Raw genomic sequence first — 22,261 nt, forward strand, 5'->3', positions numbered from 1 at the left:
TCCACTCCAGGAAAGGGGATCCCAAATGGTAGACACGAGTATTGGGTCCATGGGAAAGGACAATGCTTGTGAACCACCTGGAGATGTTGCCCATCTTCCTCCCATGAGTCAGCTTCCAAGAGACGTGGTTTTCTCTGTGCCCCGACAGTTCCCAGTATTTGGGTCACATTCTGGGGACCAGCCAGGCTGTTTTCTGAAAGATGCCTCACTGCTCCCTTTCAGGCAGCAGCAGACTTAGGGCTGTCCCATCTTCCTTTCTCTTAATTCTCCCCTTCTCTGTCTGCTGCCCTCACTGGCATGAGCTCCCTGGGGCACGGGCTGTGCATAAGAAGGTTCTGGTTAGCACCATAAGACGGTGAAAAAAAATAAATGAATGAAAAAGAAGGTTCTGGTTTCAGTGCCCAGCCCAGGGGCCCATCATGGAGCATCAAATGAGCAATGGATGGTGGCCTTCCCCCAAGATGCAACCCCATGACTAGACCACACATTCTCAATGGAGGTGACGTTACCCCAAGGGGCCAAAATTGGTTCTTGGAGGAGATGCTGAAAAAGTCTTAGCTATTACTGGCCGGGTGTGGTGACTCATGCCTGTAATCCCAGCACTTTGGACGGCCGAGGAGGGCAGATGACATGAGGCTAAGAGTTTGAGACCAGCCTGGTCAACATGGCAAAACCCCATCTGTACTAAAAATAACAAAAATTAGCCAGGTGTGGTAGTACACATCTGTCATCCCAGCTACTTGGGAGACTAAGGCAGGAAAATCACTTGAACCTGAGAGGCAGAGGTTGCAGTGAGCCAAGATTGCACCACTGCACTCCAGCCTGGGTGACAGAATAAGACTGTCTCAAAAACAAAACAAAACAAAACAAAACGAAAAAACAAATAAAAAACACAAACCATCACCAATAACAAAGTCTTAGCTATTACAATGATTTGTGGTCATGCAAAGTTTAACACTATTGAACTCAGTCTTATTCCTTAGTATTTACTTTTATGAGCACTGGAGAGATTAGTTTAAAAATGTCCACAAATGCAGAGAAATACTGGATGAAATGGAAGATGGCATGACTGCAATCAGTTCATCTTTTTTTTTTTTTTTTTTGAGGCGGAGTCTCGCTCTGTCGCCCAGGCTGGAGTGCATTGGAGCTATCTCAGCTCACAGCAAGCTCTGCCTCCTGGGTTCACACCATTCTCCTGTCTCAGCCTCCCGAGTAGCTGGGACTACAGGCACCCATCACCATGCCTGGCTAATTTTTGTATTTTTAGTAGAGACGGGGTTTCACTGTGTTAGCCAGGATGGTCTCGATCTCCTGACTTCGTGATCTGCCCACCTCGGCCGTCCAAAGTGCTGGGATTACAGGCTTGAGCCACCGCACCTGGCTGAAATCAGTTCCTTTTAAGCCCACTTGTAGCTCCATGTGGCTCATACTCATGTGACTTTGAAGACTAGCTGGTGCTGGGGCCCAGACCTGTGGGATGGGTCTGTGGCACAGGGAAGAGGGGCGCTTGGGCCTCCGCAGAAGATTCTGATTCCAGGACCCCAGCATTGGAATGAATGGGTCCCCCAGGCCCAGGGGTGGCCTCCACAGCTCCGGGGAAGAGCCACTGAGTTCTTGACAGATGTGGCCCTGGGTTTATTAATTCCTGCATCAAAGACCACAACCCCCAGCCACAAGGGTGAGTAGGTCAGAATCCACTCCCCATCCAGCCATCTCCCAGTGAGTGGCCCTTCATTCTCCTTGCTTGGGATGCTAGAGGACCAGTGTTAACTATGCTACCAGGAAGTGTCATATCTGGGCAATATGAATGTTTCATCCAACTTTTTGTTGCTTGCTAGCAAGCCAGCATGAAGGACCAGATGCGTGGCTCTATCTTAAAGTGAGGACACAACTGCCCCCTGCCCTCAGTTTTCATGGCCCTCGTCCCTCTCCCAACTCCAGACCTCAGGAATTGCACGGCGGAGAGAAAGGGTTGGCCTGGGATCACTGAGGCAGCATTGTCTCCAGCAGCTGCCCCCATGCCGGATCTGTGAGGGCAGGTAGGTATCAGGACTACCCCAAGATGACTCCACCACCTGTCCTGTGCTCAGTGGAAGAGTGGCCAATGAGGCTGTTTTGCAATCCCAAAATATCCTCAGTTCAGAGCCCAATTTTCCCTTCTGTGTGGACTTTGCAAGCCACCCTGTCTCCAGAAGGCTGTTTTCTGTTGTACAAAATGGGACTGCTAAGGACATGACACCTGCCTCTGAGGACTGTTTGAGGGTTGAATGAGGTGTGTGCAGCAGGTAACGGAGACGGGAGCCCAGAACATGGCCCAGCTTGAGTGTGATCAGTAAAGATGTCAGGGTGATGTGCGCCGACAGTCCCTCATCTGTGGTTCCTGGCTTGCATGTCTGCAGACAGCAGCTAGAGTTTGGCAATGTAGGCAAGAAGGATGGGTCTCCCTGGGGTAGAGCCTCTCAATTTTCTTTCTTTCTTTTTCTTTTCTTTTTTTTTTTTTTTGTTGCCCAGGCTGGAGTGAATGGTATGATCTTGGCTCACTGCAACCTCCGCCTCCTGGGGTTCAAGCGATTCTCGTGTCTCAGCCTTCCAAGTAGCTGGGATTACAAGCACGCGCCACCATGCCCAACTAAATTTTTGTTTTTTTTTTTTTTTAGTAGAGATGGGTTTCGCCATGTTGGCCAGGCTGGTCTCGAACTCCTGACCTGAAGTAATCCACCCGCCTCAGCCTCCCAAAGTGCTGAGATTACAGGCATGAACCACTGAACCCAGTTGAGCCTCTCAATTTTCAAGGAAAGTCAGACTCTGGGTAGAAGGGAACCCCACAGGATGTGGTAATGAAGTTTGCATGGGCTGGCCTGTGAACCTGACTGTTTGCATGAGCTAGCGTGAGAACCTGACTGTCCACATGCTGTGAAAGCAGCAACTCACCCAATCTGCAAGAAGACCTGGCGGTGGGATTGTTCTCTGCTGCGCTCAGGCCACATCAGGGGCTCTTGTCCAACCTCGCCTGCCCAGTCAATGGATGACAGTGAGCTGGGAAGAAGCTCATTTACTAGGAAGGGGTCTTCACCTCTTGCCTTCCTGGCCTCCATGTGGACCCACTCTGTGACCCTGACCAAGTCCCCAAATCTCCCTTGAGCGCTGGGATGAATAAAGCTGTGCTGGGTGGCCTCTCAGGTTGCAGCCTAGATTCAGAGGCTCCACGATCCCCCACTATCACCAAAAGGTAACACATCTGTGGGGCCCAGCTTGGGGCTCTGGTCTCCTGGGAAGTTTGGTCTTTTGGGTTCAGGAACTGACTCCAAAGACCAAACTTGGTTTGGCTCAAATTTGGCTGCTTGGCAGGGGAGATCCCTTGGCTCTTGTGGTCTGGGCTTGGCAGCCCTAAGCTGTTTCCCAAGCCATGTCATTACTCTAACTTCCTCCTTCCCTTTCCTCCCACCCCACTCCCATTCTACTCCCTCCCTGCCACCCACACACTCCACTCTCTTAATGAGTCCCAGGGAGATGCTGCCTGCCTTACATCACCTTCCCTGTTTGCAGAAGAGAGGCCCTGAGAGCCCCTGGCATGCTTGGCTCTGCTAAGTGCAGCCCTGACTCAGGGTTTCCATGGCAATAGCACTTGCAGCAACAGCCTTGGCTTGTTGCCAAGGCAGACGACAACCATGACAGCCAGTCAGACTGCGTCCAGCTGTGCTTGCAGCCAGAGGGGACAGGGATGCTGAGTGGGGGTGGCTCTCCTGCCCCTCTCTCTAGAGCCCACCCAGGTTCTACCCTGGACTATCCTACTTGCCTGGACAACCTTAGCAGGGATGTTAGGATGCAGGAGGAGCCCAGGATGGGGACCCAGGACCTAGGAACAGGCCAGGCCATACTATTGTCTTGCTGTGCAAATTGGGCAGGACTGTGCCTTCTGTGGGCCTCTACTATACTAGAGGACTGGGATAGACCATGGAGCTTCAGGGCCATCTGATTCTCCCAGGAGCAGGTTCTTGGTATTGGGGGGATAGTTTCCTCTCGATTCAGGGGCCAGCACTGTCCCTGCCTGGAGCCTTTCCTCCCCTATACTCCAAGGCTAAGTGTGGGGTCTACCCTTCTCTGTGGCCTGGAGGGGGCTTGGATCCAGGTGATTGGGCTAAGTGGTCTCTCTGTGAGATCACTGGCTCTAACCAGGGAGCTAACCCTCCTCGGAGAAGGCTCACTGTTGTTCTGACACAGCCCCATGTTCCTGTAGACTCTCATCAGGAGGGGTTGCACTGTGTTGCGAGGGATGCCCTGGAACCCCCAATCTTGTGATCTCTTTGGGCTGTGCTGCTTCCAACAATTCCACAATTCTTAGTTTCAAATGTTACAGAAGAAAAAGTAGAGATGGTTGGAAAAGGGAGCCTCCCAAAAGAGCTTCCTACACTCATGCCATATCATGGCAGTCACTTAAACACACATTTCTCAAGATCATCTCCTGCTGACATTCCACATAGGCCCTTTTGCAGATTTCAGCCCTGGGGAAGCTAAAGCATGAACTACTGCTATTTCACTTACAAATTGCCCTGTAGCAAAACAACCTCCAAAGAGCCATATTATTATCTCTTATAGTCCTGTGGGTTGGCTGGGCTCAGCAAGACAGTTCTTCTGGTCTCACTACAGCTTTTTGTGTGTTCTAGTTAGATAGTGGCCGGGCTGGTGTCATCTATACACAGCTTACTATAATGCAAAGATCTCACTACTCCATGTGGTCTTCCTGGAGAGCACCTGGACTTTTTAGATGATGACTCGTAGCTTCCAAAAGTACAGAATCCAAGAAGGAAGACGTGGAAACTCACAGTCCTCCTAGCTCTAAAAACTGGGCCCCAGCTGGCCCTTTTCTCCTACCTTCCAGACATACAGCTGCTTCAATGTGGGAAAGAACTATTTCTGAATAAGGTCACACCCTGAGGTTCCAGGTGGACATGAATTTTGGGTGGATGCTACCTCTGTCAGTCTGTTCTCACACTGCTGTAAAGAAATATCTGAAAGTCAAAAAATAACAGATGCTGACAAGGTTGCAGAGAAAAGGGAATACTCATATACTGTTGGTGGAAGTGTAAATTAGTTCAACCATTGTGGAAAGCAGTATGGTGATTCCTCAAAAAGCTAAAAGCAGCACTACCATTCAACCTAGCAATCTCATTACTGGGTATACACCCAGAGAAATATAAATCATTGTACCATAAAGACACACGCACATGAATGTTCATTGCAGAACCATTTGGGATAGCAAAGACATGGAATCAACCTAAATGTCCATCAGTGACAACCAGATAAAGAAAACGTGGTACATACATACCATGGAATACTATGCAGCCATAAAAAAGAATGAGATCATGTCTTTTGTGAGAACATGGATGAAGCTGGAGGTTATAATGCTCAGCAAACTAATGCAGGAACAGAAGACCAAATACCGCATGTTCTCACTTATAAGTGGGAGCTAAATGATGAGAACTCATGAACACAAAGAAAGGAACAACACACACTGGAGTCTACTTGAGGGTGGAAGGCAGGAGGAGGGAGAAGAGTAGAGAAATAACTATTGGGTATGGGCTTAATACCTGGTTGATGAAATAATCTGTACAACAAACCCCTATGACACGAATTTACCTATGCAAGAAGCCTTCACATGTGCCTCTGAACCTAAAATAAAAGTTAAAACAAAGGAAATGCTTGAGACTGGCTAATTCATAAAGAAAAGAGGTTTAATTGGATCATGGTTCTATACGCTGTACAGGAAACATAGCAGCTTCTGCTTCTGGCCTCAGGAAGCTTCTAATCATGGTGAAAGGTGAACGAGGATCGACGTTATCTTACATGACTGGAGCAGGAGGGAGAGAGTGAGTGGGGAGGTGCTACGCACTTCTTTTTTTTTGGAAAGGAGTCTCACTCTGTTGCCCAGGCTGGAGTGCAGTGGCACAATCTCGGCTCACCGCAACCTCCGCCTCCCAGGTTCAAGCGATTCTCCTGCCTCAGCCTCCTGAGTAGCTGGGATTACAGGCATGCACCACCACACCCGGCTAATTTTTGTATTTTTAGTAGAGATGGGGTTTTGCCAAGTTGGTCAGGCTGGCCTCAAACTCCTGACCTCGTGATCCACCTGCCTCAGCTTCCCAAAGTGTTGGGATTACAGGCATGAACCACTGCGCCCGGCCAGCTACACACTTTTAGACAGCCAGATCTCACCAGCACTTACTCATTATGGTAAGGACAGCACCAAGAGAGAAATCCGCCCCCATAATCCAATCAGCTCCTACTTCCAGCATTGGGCATTACAACTGAATATGAGATCTGGTGGGGGCACGGATCCAAACCATATCACTATCCAACCCACTGCAGGAGATAACAACCCTAGGCTCATGGAGATGCTGGAGACTAGAATCCAATTGTGCAAAGAGCATGTTTAGTATGGGACCGGCCACAGAAGGGGTGCTCAATACATGGTCATTATTGTTATATAAAACACAGAAATGCAAAAAACACTGGCCCGGCGCCTTCCCAACAAACACTCCTCCAGGGGAAACCAGGAATCAGAGCTGAGTAAATGTGGAAACGTACCTTTGCAGACTCCACAAAGCCAAACTCCAATTTGTGTTTCTTTTTGTTTTTCCTTTGAGGCAGAGTTTCACTCTCTTTTTTTTTTTTTTGCCCAGGCTAGAGTGCAATGCAGTGATCTGGGCTCACTGCAACCTCCACTTCCCGGGTTCAAGTGATTCCCCTGCCTCAGCCTCCTGAGTAGCTGAGATTACAGACATGTGGCATCACAACTGGCTAATTTTGTATTTTTAGTAGAGATGAGTTTTCACCATGTTGGCCAGGCTGGTCTCTAACTCCTGACCTCAGGTGATCTGCCCGCCTCAGCCTCCCAAAGTGCTGGGATTACAGGTGTGAGCCACTGTGCCCGGCTCAAGTTGCGATTTGATTTAGATCCCTGCATTTCAGGTTTAAGGAATTTATATTTACAGAGTTGCGTGATCATCTTCAGCATTCATCAAACACATATCATCTGGCAGAAACCGTGCAAAGTATCTTCCATGAGTGATCTAATTTAATTCTTACAAGAAAGGTGCAATTATTATCCCTATAAAAACGGAGAGGAGGGAAATGAGGCCCAGAGACGTGAGGGCCCCCCCCCAGGTTACACAGTGGGCAAGAGGGGGTGCTGGGGCTTGAGTCCTCTTTAAGTCCAAAGCCCCTGCCCTTCACCAGAATGAAAAGAGCCTTCTCTCTCCTGCTCTTCCTGGCAGAAGCATTTGTCTTCAGAAAGGATAAAGACTTGGTCTATGCTGGGTGCAGTGGCTCACACCTGTTATCCCAGCACTTTGGGAGGCTGAGATGGGAGGATTGCTGAACCCCAGGAGTTCGAGACCAGCCTGGGCAACATAGAGAGACTCCATTTCTTTTCTATTTTTTTGAGATGGAGTCTCCCTCTGTCACCCAGGCTGGAGCGCAGTGGTGCAATCTCAGCTCACTGAAACCTCCGCCTCTCAGGTTCAAGCGATTCTCGTGCTCAGCCTCACAGGTAGCCTGGGACTACACGCATCACCATACCTGGCTAATTTTTGTATCTTTAGTAGAGATAGGGCTTCGTCATGTTGCCCAGGCTGGTCTCAAACTCCTGAGCTCAAGTGATCCACCCACCTCAGCCTCCCAAAGTGCTAAGATTACAGTTGTGAGCCACCACACCCTGCCAGGAGACACTCTATTTCTACAAAAAATTTAAAAAATTAGCTGGGAGTAGTGGTGTGCACCTGTGGTCCCAGCTACTCCAGAGGCTGAGGTGGGAGGATCACTTAAGCCCAGAAGTAGGAGGGCGCAGTGAGCTATCATGGCACTGCTGCACTCCAGCCTGCGGGACAGAGCAAGATCTTGTCTCCAAAAGAGTTAAAAATAATTTTTTAAAAAGACTTCACGGACAAGAAGCTGCTCTGTCTGTCCATTTGGTCACATCCAGTCCTCAGGGCCCTCGACTCAGGCCCAGCATCCCTTACTCTGCTCTCTCTGTCCGCAAATGTGCAGTGACAGCATCTATACTCCTGAAACCCTCCATCGGCCTCTGACACAGCGGAACACGAAGAACATCCTTGAGCTCCTTGGCCTCCTGCGTGGCATCAGCCCCGTGCCTCCCAAGGGCCCCGTTATCTAAATTTAATCTCATGTGACAGGTGCCCAGAGCTGTTTCTGCCTGGTGATTTATGGAGACAAAGTGGGCCCCCTTCCAGACCGAGGGTAGTCTGCCCGAGCACCAAGATACCTGGGAGAGCTGGTTCCAGGTTTGCCAGACACCCAGGGTGACACCCACTGGGCCATTTTGCCCATCCTGGGGACAGCAAAGTCCCTGGGCTACTTTGGAGTGGCATTATTAATTAATTTTTTTTTTTTTTTCCTGAGACGGAGTCTCGCTCTGTCGCCCAGGCTGGAGTGCAGTGGCCGGATCTCAGCTCACTGCAAGCTCCGCCTCCCGGGTTCACGCCATTCTCCTGCCTCAGCCTCCCGAGTAGCTGGGACTACAGGCGCCCGCCACCTCACCTGGCTAGTTTTTTGTATTTTTTTAGTAGAGACGGGGTTTCACCGTGTTAGCCAGGATGGCCTCGATCTCCTGACCTTGTGATCCGCCCGCCTCGGCCTCCCAAAGTGCTAGGATTACAGGCGTGAGCCACCACGCCCGGCCATTAATTAATTAATTAATTTTAAGTGCACATACTTTTATGTTCAGCGCCTGTAAAGCTATCAGATACTTGAAAAAAGTGTATATTTTTGTGGTTTTGTTTTTGAGACAGCGCCTCGCTCTGTTGCCCAGCCTGGAGTGCAAGGGCATGATCACAGTTCACTGCAGCCTGAAAAGTCCTGGGCTTAAGTGATCCTCTGGCCTCAGCCTCCTGAGTAGCTGGGACTACAGGTGCACGCCACCATGCCTTATTGCTTTTTAATTTTTTTTTTTTTTTTTGTAGGGACAGGGTCTCACTATGTTGCTCCGGCTGGTCTTGAACTCCTGGTCTCAAGCAATTCTCCCACCTCAGCCTCTCAAAGTTCTGGGATTATAGAGTGAATCACTGCACCCAGCTGTAAAAAGTTTTTTTTGTTGTTGTTTGTTTGTTTTTGAGACAGAGTTTCACTTTGTCGCCCAGGCTGGAGGGCAGTGGCATGATCTCGGCTCACTGCAACCTCCACCTCCCGGGTCCAATCAACTCTCCTGCCTCAGCCTCCTGAGTAACTGGGACTATGGGTGTGGGCCACCATGCCCAGTTAATATTTTTGTATTTTTTAGTAGCGACAGGGCTTCACCATGTAGGCCAGTCTGGTCTTGAACTCCTGACCTCTAGTGATCCGCCTGCCTTGACCTCCCAAAATGCTGGGATTACAGGCGTGAGCCACCAAGCCCAGCTGAAAATTTTTAAACGTGAACCAAAGAGTCTAGTTTGAAGAACTTAGCTAGGAACGAGTGAGCTCTTGCCCACATAATGGAGTTCTCCAAATGAGTAACAGGAAGTGTAAAATGAAAGGCAGGTCGCTTAGAGATTTGAAATTCTTCGGTGGCCCAGTCCTGGCTGTGCTGTTTATTGAAGAAGTTTGCAGTCATCTTCAGAATTCATTCTAGAAGCTGACTTCTTAATTTGGGCATCCGTAAACTAGTCATGGCAAAAGACATGCAAAGAAAAACACCATCTCGCCAAAAAGGATGCAGAGCCAGGGATCCAACCAGTAGGAGAACTTGGGAAGCCCGTTTGCTCTGGACTGAGGCCCAGCCACTTCTGGGGACCATCCCAGCCATCTGCCACCATGCCCACCTCCAACTCCTTCCTGCAGACCCACCGTGACCCTAGCACTTGAAAAAGCCCTACTTATTCATTTTTGTTGTGGTAGAATAAACATTATGAAATTTACCATTTTAACCATTTTGAATGTACACTTGGCCAGGTGTGGAGACTCACGCCTGTAACCTCAGCACTTTGGGAGGCCGAGGAGGGAGGATCGCTTGAGGCCAGGAGTTTGAGACCAGCCTGGGCAACACGGTGAGATCCCATCTCTATTAAAAATACAAAAATTAGCCAGGTGTGCTGGTGCTTGCCCGTAGTCTCAGCTACTGGGGAGGGTGAGGCACAAGAATTGCTGGAACCCAGAAGGCGAAGGTTGCAGTGAGCTAAGATTGCACCACTGCACTCCAGCCTGGGAGACTGACTGAGATCTGTCTAAAAAAAAAAAAAGAAAAGAAAAGAAAAAAAAAGTTAGCCAGGCATGGTGGTGCATCCCAGCTACTCAGGAGGCTGAAGCAGGAGGATTGCTTGGGCCTGGAAATAGAGGCTGTGGTGAGCTGAAATTGCACCACTGCACTCCAGTGTGGGTGACAGGGCGAGACTCTATTTCAAAATAAAATAAAATAAAATAAAATAGTTCAGTAGTGTTAAGTATATTCACATTGGCCAGGTGCAGTGGCTCACGTCTGTTAACCCCAGCACTTCAGGAGGCCAAGGTGGGTGGATCACCTGAGGTCAGGAGTTCAAGACCAGCCTGGCCAACATGGTGAAACCCTATCTCTACTAAAATTAAAAAATAAACAAAATTAGCTGGGTATGGTGGCAGGTGCCTGTAATCTCAGCTACTCGGGAGGCTGAGGCAGAGAATTGCTTGAACCGGGGAGGTGGAGGTTGCAGTGAGCCAAGATGGCACCACCACACTCCAGCCTGGGTGACAGCACAAGACTCCATCTACAAAAAAAAAAAAAAAAAAAACAAAAAAGAAGTACATTCACATTGTTGTGTAAGGGATTTCCAGAACACTTTTTATCTTGCAAAACTGAAACTCTATCCATTAAATACTAACTCCCCTATTTCCCTCCTCCAGCCTCTGGTAACCCCCAGTCTACTTTCTGTCTCTATGAATTAGCTTGCTCTAGGTGCCTCATTTAAGTGGAATCATGCAATATTTGTCTTTTTATGACTGGTTTATTTCACTGAGCATAATGTTCTCATGTTTTATTATGGTGTGCCATGTGATAGAATTTCCATTTTTTTATGGCTGAATAATATTCCATGGCATGGTGCTTGATTCCGTAGCACATATACCAAAATTGGAAAGATACAGAGAAGATTAGCATGGCCCCTGCGCAAGGATGACACGCAAATTTGTGAAGTGTTCCATATTGTTTTTCACAATAGTGAAGACTTGGAATCAACCCAAATTCCCATCAATGATAGACTGGATAAAGAAAATGTGGCACATATACACCATGGAACACTATGCAGCCATAAAAAAGGATGAGTTCATGTCCTTTGCAGGGACATGGATGAAGCTGGAAACCATCATTTTTAGCAAACTAACATAGGAACAGAAAACCAAACACTGCATGTTCTCACTCATAAGTGGGAGTTGAACAATGAGAACCCATGGACACAGGGAGGGGAACATCACACACTGGGGCCTGTCAGGGGGTCGGGGGCTAGGGCATGGATAGCATTAGGAGAAATACCTAATGTAGATGACGGGTTGATGGGTGCAGCAAACCACCATGGCATGTGTATACCTATGTAACAAACTTACACATTCTACACATAAATCCCAGAACTTAAAGTATGATAAAAAAAAATTTTCATGGCACGAATGTATCACACTGTGTTTATCCATTTATCTGTTGATGGACACCTGGGTTGCTTCTACCCTTTGGCTATTGTAAATAATGCTGCTATAAAATTGGTTATGGATTAGCTGGGCATGGTGGCGCATGCATGCCTATAGTACCAGATACTCAGGAGACTGAGGCAGGAGAATCGCTTGAATCCGGGAGGTTGCAGTGAGTGGAGATTGTGCCACTGTCCTCCAGCCTGGGTGACAGAGTAAGACTCCATCTTTAAAAAAAAAAAAAAAAAAAAAAAAAAAAAAATTGGTTATGCAAATATCTCCTTGGGGCCCTGCTTTTGCTTCTTTGGGGTACAGAGCCAGAAGTGCAATTGCTGGATCTGTTTTTAAGTTTTCGAGGAACCTTGTTCATTTCTTGTGTGCCCTGCTGTTTATGAATCTGCAGAGGAGTGAGGTGCATACAGAGAAAAGTCTAATGTTTCTTCCTGAAGGCACTGTCGGCATGACATGGGGGTTGTGGCAGTGGATGAGGACTATCGCCCCTCTCTCTTTCTTCAGGAATCGCTGATGAAAGCCGCCACTTGGTTCTCATCAAATTTTCAAGAGAAAGAAAAAAGGGGTTTTGATGGAAGGCAAGATGACTCCGGGGCTCCTCTGGAGAAATTTCGTGATTTGATGAGGGAGGGAGCTGGAAGGGGTTTGCCTTTACTCTGTTCTGCACAATTCAGGTCCTGGAGCTTGATCACAAATGCTGCTTTTGCAGTTATCAGGATCCACCAGACAGGAAGAAAGTTTCCCATGTTCAAAAGTGTGGACCAGCAGGGGCAAGAGCCCAGTTTGGTGCACAGCAAACAAATGCTGGTGACTGTACTGCATTTCACGACGCACAGGCCACATCTCTGTAAATGCATCAGCTAAAACTCTCTGGAATTGAAATAACTGCTCTCCTACATATAGACCCCCAGGGGGAAAATGTCTACTATAATCCAGTTTTTAAATGGAAAAGGAGAAAGAAAAAGCCCTGGTGGCGTTTCTGTTGCAGAAAATTATCAGCAACTTGCTCACAGTTTCGGAGAAAATCTTCCAACTGATACAACATGTACCAATCTTCCAATCGATACAACATTCCAGTCTTCCAATTGATACAACAATCTTCCAATCGATACAAGTCAATTGAAACAACCGCCTTCCAACTGATACAATATTCCAGTCTTCCAATTGATGCAACAGTCTTCCAATTGATACAACAAGCCAACTGATACAAGCCAATTGATACAAGTCTTCCAACTGATACAACACTCCAGTCTTCCAATTGATACAACAATCTTCCAATTGATACAACAAGCCAATTGATATAAGCATCTTCCAACTGATATAACCATCTTCTAATTGATACAGCAATCCTCCAATTGATACAACAAGCCAATTGATACAACCATCTTCCAACTGATACAACATTCCAACTGATACAACAGTCTTTCAATTGATACAACAATCTTCCAATTGATACAATAAACTTTCAATTGATACAACAATCTTCCAATGGATACAACAAGCCAATTGATACAACCATCTTCCAACTGATACAACATTTCAACTGATACAACAATCTTTCAATTGATACAATAATCTTCCAATTGATACAACAATCTTCCAAGTGATACAACAAGCCAATCGATACAACCATCTTCTAATTGATACAACATTCCAATCTTCCAATTGATACAACATGTCAAAATTTCAGGGAAGACATCAAGAGCAGTTTGCATTTGGTAGGAAGTAGAGTTAGCAAAAGCCGAAAAGGCCTTTGACACAACCAGCATTGAAAAGGCTGTTTGGGGCCAGGCACGGTGGCTCACGCTTGTAATCCCAGCACTTTGGGAGGCCGAGGTGGGCAGATCACCTGAGGTCAGGAGTTCGAGACCAGCCTGGGCAACATGGCAAAACCCTATCTCTAGTAAAAAATACAAAAACTATCCAGGCATCATGGCATGCGCCTGTAATCCCAGCTACTCAGGAGGTTGAGGTAGGGAGAATTGCTTGAACTCGGGAGACGGAGGTTGCAGTCAGCCAAAATTGCACCACTGCACTCCAGCCTGGGCAACAGAGCAAGACTCCGTCTCAAACAAACAAAAAAACAAAAAAACCCAAACCAAACCAAAACAAAACAAGAAACAAAAAAGAAAAGGCTGTTTGGGATTTGGGGTTAGGGACGATTTTTTAAATCAGTGGGAAGCATGGGAAACTATCAGAAATTGCTTTTATTTTACTTATTTATTTTTTTAGAGACAGGGTCTTTCTCTGTCACCCAGGCTGAAGTGCAGTGGCACGAACACAGCTCACTGAATAGCCTCCAATCCTTGTGCTCAAGCAATCCTCCCACCTCAGCCTCTCCAGTAGCTGGGACCACAGGTCCACTCCACCATGCCTGGCCAATTTTAAAATTTTTTGTAGGGCTGGGTGCGGTGGCCCACACCTGTAATCCCAGAACTTTGGGAGGCCAAGGCAGGAAGATCACTTGAGGTCGGGTGTTCAAGACCAGTCTGGGTAACATGGCAAAACCCTCTCTCTACTAAAAATACAAAAAAAAAAACCCCACCAAAAACCAAAAAACAACAACACATTTAAAAAATTAGCTGGGGATGGTGGTGCGTACCTGTAATCTCAGCTACTCAAGAGGCTGAGGTAGGAGAATTGCTTGAACCTGGGAGGTGGAGGTTGCAGTGAGCCAAGCCTGGGTGACAGAATGAGACTCTATCTCAAAAAATTAAAAAATATGTAAAAAATTAATAAATAATAAATAACAATAATAAAATAAAATAACTTTTTGTAGAGACAAGGTCTCACTATGTTGCCCAGGGTGGTCCTGAACTCTTGCCCAGGGAGGTCCTCAAGTGACCCTCCCATGGGAGCCTCCCAAAATGCTGAGATTATAGGCGTGAGACACAGTACCTGGCCTAGGGAATGCTTTTAAATCACAGAAGATGCTTTTCAATCACTTCTTGCCTTACAATCAATCTGACCTCTCTCTTCTGATCCCTCTCTCAGGCTGTTGGGAGCTCCCGTTCCTGGGTCCTTGCCAGTCGCTGGAGGACCTGCCTCCTATTTTCAGGGCTGTGTCTTTCCTGGGTAGATGGACCTCAGGGCCTCTGAGGATGTCCCAAGAGGAATTCTCACCAAGAGGTTCAGGTCAGCAAAAGAAAAACGCCAGAGGGGCGGAATTCACTCCCCTGCCCCATGTCCAATGGAATCAGCTCTAGGAAGGAATTCTAAACATGTCCCTGCCCGAGCTCTGTTCCTTCCCATCCAAATGATGTCTGCAAGGGGCAGTGTGGAGGCAGCAACATCAGGACCCCTGACGCAGGCTGCAGGCTCTCCAGGCACTCCCAGGCTGGCACTGGATGTTGGCTGGAGCTGTGGGCACAGCAGCAGCCCTGGGATTCCTGCCCAAGGCTCACTTTGCCCATCATTGGAGGCTTGAGGGAGTTTGTGAACCAGCTCAGAGGAGCCGAGTCATAAATCCAGGCTTGCACAGGGTACAACGGAATTACTTCCTTTCCGAAAGAACTCACTGCTGTCATCCAGGAAGGCTTCCTGGTGGAGAGAAAGGTTGACTGCGGAAAGACCCCAGAATTCTGGTGTTTTTTCCATGTTATCTCGCCTTCTCAGTCACTCTAAAGAAAGAACTCACACTTGCCACCGCTTAATAACCACCTCTCATGGATCTGGCCACCTCTGTGCAGCATCTCGTCTCTTTTTGTTTGTTTGTTTTGAGATGGAGTCTCGCTCTGTCGCCCAGGCTGGAGTGCAGTGACATAATCTCGGCTCACTGCAACCTCTGCCTCTCCAGTTCGAGAGATTCTCCTGCCTCAGCCCCCTGAGTAGCTGGGATTTCAGGTGTGCACCACCACACCTGGCTAATTTTTGTATTTTTAGTAGAGATGGGGTTTCACCATGTTGGCCAGGCTGGTCTCAAACTCCTGACCTCATGATCTACCTGCCTTGGCCTCCCAAAGTGCTGGGATTACAGGCGTGAGCCACCGCGCCCAGCCGGCATCTCATCTCCTATGGGCTGAATAGTGTCTCTCTAAAATTCATGCATTGAAATTCTACACCGCAGTACTTGAGAATGTGGCTGTGTTTGGAGACAGGGTATTTATTTATTTATTTATTTAATTTATTTTTTGAGAGGGAGTCTCACTCTGTCACCCAGGCTGGAGTGCAGTGGCGTGATCTCAACTCACTGTGACATCTGCCCTATCATGTTCAAGTGATTTTTGTGCCTCAACCTCCTGAGTAGCTGGGATTGCAGGTATGCACCACTGCGCCTGGCCAATTTTTGTATTTCTAGTAGAGACGGGGTTTCACCATGTAGGCCAGGCGGGTCTTGAACTCCTGACCTCAAGCAATCCGCCCACCTTGGCCTCCCAAAATGTTGGGATTACAGGCATGAGCCACCATGCCCAGGAGACAGGGTCTTCAAAGGTAGTAACTGAGTTGACACGAGGTTGTTAGGGTGGGCCTTAAGCCAACATGGCTGCTGTCCTTCTAAGAAGAGGAAATTTATACAAAGTCTCATATAGAGGGAAGACCATACAGGAAGAGGATGCCCTATACAAGCCAAGGAGACAGGCTTCAGAAGGAACCCACTGGACTGGGCATGGTGGCTCATGCCTGTAATCCCAGCATTTTGAGAGGCTGAGGCAGGCAGATCATGAGGTCAGAAGTTCAAGACCAGCCTGACCAACATGGTGATACCCCACCTCTACTAAAAATACAAAAATTAGCCGGGCATGGTGGTGGGCGCCTGTAATCCCAGCTGCTTGTGAGGCTGAGGCAGGAGAATCGCTCAAATCCGGGAGGCGGAGTTTGCAGTGAGCCTACATCGCGCCATTGCACTCCAGCCTAGATGACAGAGCAAGACTCCGTCTCAGAAAAATAAACAAATAAACAAACAAGTAAATAAAAATACAAAAATTAGCCAGGCACGGTGTTGGGCACCTATAATCCCAGCTGCTTGGGAGGCTGAGGCAGGAGAATCACTTGAATCCGGGAGGCAGAGGTTGCAGTAAGCCGAGACTGTGCCATTGTACTCCAGCCTGGGCAACCAAGCAAGACTCTGTCAAAAAAAAAAAAAAAAAGAAGGAACCCACTTTCCCAACACCTTGATCTTGGCCTTCTAGCCTCTAGAATGGTGAGAAAAAATACATTCCTGCTGTTTAAGCCTCTCCATGTGGTACTTGTGATGGCAGCCTCTGCAAACAAAGGCACCATTTAATTCTCATGACAGGCTTACCTGAGATTGTGTGAGGCTGGAGAGGCTGCCGCTGGGTTGTTGGGGGTCTCTCTCCACCTTGACCTGTGTCTGACGTGTCGTTTCTTCTGCAGCTCTTCCTGGAAGCGCTGGCTGTGTCCTTGGGGCCATTTGGGTTGGATCAATGTCTTTCCTCCCAATTCATCAGCCCCAGACAGCAAGAATGATAGCAGGGCAGCCAGCCAGGGTCTGAGCCAACAGCCTTGCTCAGGGCACTAAGCCAGAGAGTCCCTAGAGAGGGCTGGACTGTTCTTGGTGATTGGTGGCCTGGCTCAAAGGCTAGAGGCCAGTGCCAGAATAGCCAGTGACACATGTCACAGCCACCGTGCGGGTTTGCACTGCAGGCAGTGATACCATTATGGCACAAATAGTCTGGACCGGGCTCTCTGCTGAGGAATGCCAGACTTCTGGCTGCTTGCGCAATATTTTGAGACAGGGTCTCTGTTTCCCAGGCTAGAGTGCAGTGGATTACAGCTCACTGCAGCCTTGAACTCCTGGACTCAAGTGATCCTCCCACATTAGCCTCCTGAGTAGCTGGGACTACAGGTGCGTGCTACCATGCCTGGCTAATTTTAATGTGGTTTTTTTTTTTTTTGTAGAGATGAGGGGGGATCTTGCTATGTTGCCCAGGCTGGTCTTGAACTCCTGGTCTCAAGCAATCTTTCCACTTTGGCCTCCCAAAGATCTGATATTACAGGCATGAGCCACCGTGCCTGGCCTGCTTGTGCAAGGATGTCTTTCTCCCATCTGATTTCACTTGCTGTAAATAGTAAATATTCCAATCACTTTACGGTCCTAAGAAGGTTTTATTTATTTATTTTTTTAGATGGAGTCTTGCTCTCTCACCCAGGCTGGAGTGTAGTGGCGCCATCTCGGCTTACTGCAACCTCTGCCTCCTGGGTTCAAGTGATTCTCCTGCCTCAGCCTCCCGAGTAGCTGGGATTACAGGCCTGTGCCACTAGGTCTGGCTAGTTGTCATATTTTTTAGTAGAGACGGGGTTTCATTTTGGCCAGCCTGGTCTTAGATTCCTAACCTGAAGTGGTCCTCCTGCCTTGGCCTCCCAAGGTGCTGGGATTACAGGCATGAGCCACTGTGCCTGGCCAGAAGGTTTCTATTGGTGTAATTTGTAGCTCACCTTAGTTTTGGGACCTCCAGTAATCGTCTCTGACCAGGATCCAGCATCCTTATCCTGAGTCCTTATCCGCACAATCTCCACCTCTCCCGGAGCCCCAGGCATTTGTGTCTCCTTTCCGGAGAACTTAAAACTCTATTAGTAATCATGGCTGGGTGCGGTGGCTCATGCCTGTAATCCCAGCACTTTGGGAGGCCGAGTTGGGCGGATCACCTGAGTTCAGGAGTTCAAGACTAGCCTGGCCAACAAGGTAAAACCCCGTCTTTACTACTAACACAGAAAAAATTAGCTGGGTGTGGTGGCAGGCGCCCGCAATCCCAGCTACTCGGGAGGCTGAGGCAGGAGAATCACTTGAACCCAAGAGGCAGAGGTTACAGTGAGCAGAGATCGCGCCACTGCACTCCAGCCTGGGCGACAAGAGTGAAACTCTGTCTCAAAAACGAAAACAAAACAAACAACTTTATCAGTAATCAACGCCTTCATGTGCGGGGCAGAAAGCAGGGAAATACTCTCCCTTCTTAGACTGTGTGTTCACTATTTTTCTAGCTGTTCCCTCTGTTGCCTCCTGGAGATGGTGTCATGATACACACAATCAGTATTCGATTTCTTTCCTGGACCCCAGATGCCAACTGGTGAAGTCAGAGATGATGCAATATACCCCCTTGGAGAAGAGAGAACTCGCCCGGGCGTGGTGGCTCATGTCTGTAATCTCAGCACTTTGGGAGGCCAAGGCGGTGGGTCACCTGAGGTCGGGAGTTTGAGACCAGCCTGGCCAACATGGTGAAACCCCATCTCTACTAAAAATACAAAAAATTAGCTGGGTGTGGTGGCACATGCCTGTAATTCCAGCTACTTGGGGGGCTGGGGCAGGAGAATCGATTGAGCCAGGGGTGGAGGGTGGGGAGGGGAGGCAGAGGTTGCAGAGAGCTGGGATCACTCCACTGCACTCCAGCCTGGGCAACAAGAGCGAAACTCCTTCTCAAAAAAAAAAAAAAAAAAAAAAAAAAAAAAAAAAGAGAAAAGAGAGAACTCTTGGTTGAGTTGCCCTGAGAATCCGTTGTAATTCTTCAGGTACTATTTCCTTGGTGGAGTTTTGAAATGGAAAAAACTTGTCTACCCATTTATATTTCAGTCAAGTGCCGGCTGTACCTTCATCTGTAATATAATCTTCAAATAAAGAAGAGGAGAGCTGGATGTCTCTAACACACATTCTTGCAGGCAACAAGGTAATAGAAAATGCAACGTGCTGGGCCCCAGAACTACACAAGGCTCCCCCACCTACTTGCTGTATGTATGAAATCGACTTGAGGCCGGGAATGATGGCTCATGCCTGTAATCCCCGCATTTTGTGAGGCTGAGGAGGGAGGATCACTTGAGGCGAGGAGTTCAAGACCAGCCTGGGCAACATAGTGAAACTGCGTCTCTGCAAAAATGGAAGCTGGAGTATGGTGGCATGTACCTGTAGTCCCAGCTACTTGGGAGGCTGAGGTGAGAGGATCGCTTGAGGCCAGGAATTAGAGGCTGTAGTGAGCTATAATCGTGCCACTGCCCTCCAGCTTGGGTGACAAAGCAAGACTCTGTCTCAAAAAAAAAAAGAAAGAAAAAAAAGAAAAAAAAAGAAAAGAAAAATGGACTTGATCAAAACTGACCTGGGAATTAGCTTGAGTGGGTTTCTTGGAGGGTTATCCCTTCCCCCAACCCCCAGCAAGGCCAGGTGATTGGAGGGCCTAGGCTGGAAGTGGGGGAGGAGGCAAGGAGCTCTGGAGGGCCAGGAATCAGGTGTCCTCAGGAAGGGCTGATCCTTACAGAACTCAGTCAGATGTTCATTCCATTCAGTCCATTCCATTCCATTGAAAGGGAGGCAAGGCACTGATCTACAAAGAATGGCAGGATGGGGCCACCCAGAGCCCTAATTTAGGGGTTCAGACTCTGGGGTGCACAATGGATCTCAGAAGTTTGCAAAATCCCTAGAACTGCCTGCAATAGCGCACATGCTGAGAAAAGCATCCATGTGCAGGGTGCAGCTGGATGCCTCTATCAGAGGAGATGGGCTGTGACTCTCTTTGGGGGCTCAGAGTGAGGCTGGCACTAGTTCACTCTCCCACAAAAGACTCAGAATCGCACTTGAAGCACCCCCACTGCCACCACGGGCCTCCCTGTAGCGTCCCTGTGTGTGGGGTGTCTCTTGCAGTAGCCCCCAGACGGACCTCTCTGCCCTGTCTCTCACTCCAACACCCCGTTCTCATGGAGAGCAGGTGAAAGAATCTTGGAAAAGTCACAGATCTCATCATCTTGTGCTCCTGTGTGAGAATCTCCCATGCCTCCCCTCGCTATTCGATCTAGGCTTCAAGATCCAGACCTTCTTCCATGGGCCGCAAGACCCCTGATGATCCTGCTCCATCTCAATTTCTCTCCACTGTTTGCCCAGCACTCTCCACTCCAGGCACAAACAAATCCCCTGGGGGCTCCATCTGGAGACTGACCACCCAGGTTGCCCGGCACTGTGGGGGGTTCTCAGGACATGGGACTTTTTTTTCTTGAGGCGATCTCAGCTCTGGCCCAGGCTGGAGTGCAGTGGCGTGATCTCAGCACAGAAACTCACCTCCTGGGTCAAGCAGTCCTCCTCAGCCTCCCAGTAGCTGGGACTACAGGTGCCCACCTGCATACAGCTAATTTTTTTGTATGTTTTGTGGGGCGAGGTTTCACTCTGTTAGCCAGGATTGTCGATCTTCTGACCTCGTGATCCGGCCGCCTCGGGCCTCACAAAGTGCTGGGATTACAGGCATGAGCCACCGCGCCCAGTTTTCCTTCCTTCCTCCCTTTTTTTTTTTTTTTTTTTTTTGACGGAGTCATGCTCTGTGCCCAGGGTGGAGTGCAGTGGTGCGATCTCGGCTCACTGCAACCTCTATCTCCCAGATTCAAGAGATCCTCCTCCCTCAGCCTCTGGAGTAGCTGGGATTACAGGCAGGCACCACCATGCCCAGCTAATTTTTGTATTTTTAGTAGAGACATGGTTTTGACATGCTGGCCAGGCTGGTTTCAAACTCCTGGCTTCAGGTGATTCGTCCAACTCTTCCTCCCAAAGTGCTGGGATTACAGGCATGAGCCACCACACCCAGCCAGGACATGGAATTTTCAACACTAAAACCAAGATAGTCCCAGGTAAACCAGGACAGCTGGTCACTCTGGCTCTATCCTCTTCCTGTGCTAGTCAGCTCTGGTCCCTCCTCATCCCTGGCCACCCCCTACATGGATTATGTGGCCCTCATCTGTGCTCCCACAGTGTCCCATATCTTCTGTTTTAATGCCTACATGGCTATGTTGCAATTGCTTTTTTTTTTTTTTTTTTGGAGAGGGAGTCCAGTTCTGTTCCCCAGGCTGGGGTGCAGTGGTGCAGTCTCGGCTCACTGCATCCTCTGTCTCCGAGGTTCAAGCAATTCTCTCGCCTCAGCCTCCCAAGTACGTGAGATTACAGGCATGTGCCACCATACTTGGCTAATTTTTACGTTTTTAGTAGAGACAGGGTTTCACCACATTGGCCAGACTGATCTCGTGACCACAAGTGATCTACCCGCCTCGGCCTCCCAAAGTGCTGGGATTACAGGCGTGAGCCACCACGCAGGGCCGCGATTGCTTTTTTAACCATTTCTTTTTCTGCCACCTTGTGTATTGCAGTATCCCTGCAGCAAACATATGATCTAGATGAGCTGGATGAGGGGCGTGGTCAGGACAAGAGAGTTGGATGGTTTCACACTGAACAACCCCAGTGAGTCTTGGACTTAGCCCCCTCCCTGCCTGGAGACCTGTATTACAAGGGGCAAGACTGTGGTTCTGGTGTCTGGTGTAAGTCGGGAATATTTGATTGCAAGCAAGAGAAAAAAAAAATCTGAATACTGTACATTAAATCCCCCCCAAAATTATTAGGCAGCTCTGGGCGTTGCTCACACTGAACAAGGTGAATATTGAAAAGGAGACAGGAGGTCTCCACCCTCATGACCTGATCACCTCCAAAGCCCTCATCTCCTAATATCATGACCCTGGGGTCTCAGTTGCAACATCTAAATTTTTGGGGGGACACAGACATTCAGACCATGGCAGCGAGTCGATCAGACACAAACTGCTCAGGCACCTCATTTGTTTTGTGCAGTAATTAAACAGAAGCTGTTTGGAAATATGATTATAGATTGGCGCATCAAAGCAAATTAAACCTTTG

At 48.4% G+C, this 22,261-nt stretch overlaps 1 non-coding gene across 1 annotated transcript; it reads left to right on the top strand.

The window, feature by feature from the left end:
* The first annotated feature begins 11,065 nt into the window (after positions 1-11,065).
* On the top strand, positions 11,066-11,172 carry LOC116274855. Its single transcript, XR_004183609.1, has one exon. It is a non-coding gene; the product is annotated as a U6 spliceosomal RNA (small nuclear RNA).
* Positions 11,173-22,261: the final 11,089 nt, after the last annotated feature.

This window comes from Papio anubis, chromosome 4 (genome assembly GCF_008728515.1).
Source record: "Papio anubis isolate 15944 chromosome 4, Panubis1.0, whole genome shotgun sequence".
Classification (NCBI taxonomy): Eukaryota; Metazoa; Chordata; class Mammalia; order Primates; family Cercopithecidae; genus Papio; species Papio anubis.